This window comes from Felis catus, chromosome B3 (assembly GCF_018350175.1).
Source record: "Felis catus isolate Fca126 chromosome B3, F.catus_Fca126_mat1.0, whole genome shotgun sequence".
NCBI classification, from domain to species: domain Eukaryota; kingdom Metazoa; phylum Chordata; class Mammalia; order Carnivora; family Felidae; genus Felis; species Felis catus.
The window spans coordinates 49,308,463-49,310,503 of record NC_058373.1 but is presented as its reverse complement, the minus strand read 5'-3'; the positions used below and the strand labels follow the sequence as shown (position 1 = coordinate 49,310,503).

The 2,041-nt window shown below is 39.6% G+C and overlaps 1 non-coding gene across 1 annotated transcript; it reads right to left on the bottom strand.

The window, feature by feature from the left end:
- Window positions 1-1,656: 1,656 nt before the first annotated feature.
- On the bottom strand, window positions 1,657-1,783 carry LOC111561224. Its single transcript, XR_002743579.1, has one exon. It is a non-coding gene; the product is annotated as a small nucleolar RNA SNORA51 (small nucleolar RNA).
- Window positions 1,784-2,041: the final 258 nt, after the last annotated feature.

Below are 2,041 nucleotides of genomic sequence, written 5' to 3'. Positions count from 1 at the left end.
AAACCATTCTATTAGCTCCACCAACTTCAGTACATTTATTTGTCCTGCTTCCATGCTCCATATTCATTTGGGAATCACACTGCTGTAGCAAGAAAGAATCTCCCATCCATCATGATGCCCATTTACACTATCACAATCCAGGGACTTCCCATAGAAAGAGAATCAAGAAAGGTTAACAAAGGAGAAGAAAAGCTAATGGAAGTCTACACATGTCAAAAAAAAAAAAAAAGGGGGCTTCCACGTCATAGTTTGACAAACACAACGCATTAGAAAATTATAAACTTGAGGATTCAGAAAAACAAAGGCACAGTTACTTTCTAAAGAACAGAGTCACATTTGTAAATTGCTGAGGTAATTCCAGTTTCAATGATTTCCTGTGGAGAAAATAAATCTGGGTTTATCAAGCTGAAATGCTCCCTACATCTTCCATATTTAAAAACTTGGATTTACTTGAACTTTTAAGTTAACCATCTGCCAAAAGTCTAAGCCTGTTTTCTTACATAATCAAAACCTGGGTTTCAGCTGGTATTAATAATACATCTGTATTATCCATAATTGCTTCAAGCTTCATTTTGGCATGATTAAGGGTAATCATAATCCTTTGAAAAGTCCATAGTTTATTCTGTTTAAAGCTACTGTTAGAGTTAATGCATTTTCATGTTTCTACCTTCAGTTCAATTAATCTGAAATCAAATATGCATTTCCTTTGATTACATCAACTTTTATCTTTCATTCCATATACCAAAGTCTGAGAGTCTAGCAGATAGGAATAGATTTATGTGTTTTGGTTAACAAATCCTATAAAAATCCCTAAAATATGCACAATAGTATCACATTTATGCAAAAGTCATATGTAAGTAGCTTCAGCCATCTGGGTAGAAGCTAAGAACCCACAAGTAATTGAAGGTCAAAGTCTCTAGTACAAAAAGGAGAGGTTGCCTGTTGCTGCTGTAGTAGCCCAGTGGTGTTCTATTTCTTCTTCACTGCCAACTAGCCACAGGCACAACGAGCCAAAAGTCAGACATGCTCTGCCAAGGGTGGGAGGGGTGGGGGGACACCAGTACCCCTCAGAGATATTCTGCTTTCAGGTACCTTCTCACACTACTAGTCTGGAATATTTGGCTATTGTTCTGCCACTCATGACTTCCTTGGAAATGATGACAATTCCTCAACAAAACTTCATTTCTACCTAAAAGTAGAACTCTTGGCTCTACTAATTTCTTATTGTAATTTCAAGACACCCCTCCCAAGCCTTCAGGAGAAGGAAGAGGCCAAAGAATGAAGATGTTAGGGTTATTGCCTACATACCATAAACTCCTACCAAAATGCCAATTAATGACTCCAATCCCCCCTCCTCCCCAGCACTCAGCTTTCTTATTTGAAGGACTGTAGTCCATTCCATCTACTCTAGGTCTTACTTCCAAAACCAAAGCATCTGTCATATTCTCCAAATCAACCAAGCTTCCACCAAGAGGGAAATACCTTTGGTTCCTGCAATCAGCATTCCTCTACTTCTATCGTACAACCACTCCTCTCAACGTCCCAGCCTTCCAAAGAGAATATACAGATTACCTGAGGCCACTGAGGCAAACAGCCTCAGGGATTTTTTTTCTTTTTTCTTCTTTCTTTTTTAATTAATTAATATTTTCCCCAACTCCATGTCTCCCCATTCACAATACAGGCAAAGGGCCTGGGCTGTGGTGTATATGGGTAGATTTACTCTGCCTCCTTTTTTCTGTACCATCAGTAGAAGAACACAGTCTGTGGTAAGCACTCTCAGGTTTTGAATGGGCCAACTCTTCTCCTAGATCTCATCTCTAAAACCAAGTGACTCCAGCACACTCTGTTACCCTGGTTATACTGAACCATGTATATCCTAGAACACAGATCTTGTGGTGGATCTACTGCGTACAGGGCAATGCCCCTCCCATAGCATTAATAAGATACTAACATCTGCCACGACCATGCCTAAAACAGGTTTAGGGGCCCTGCTAATAATGAAGCAGAGTGGATGATTCAGGGTCCCTCATTTCACAGCCAA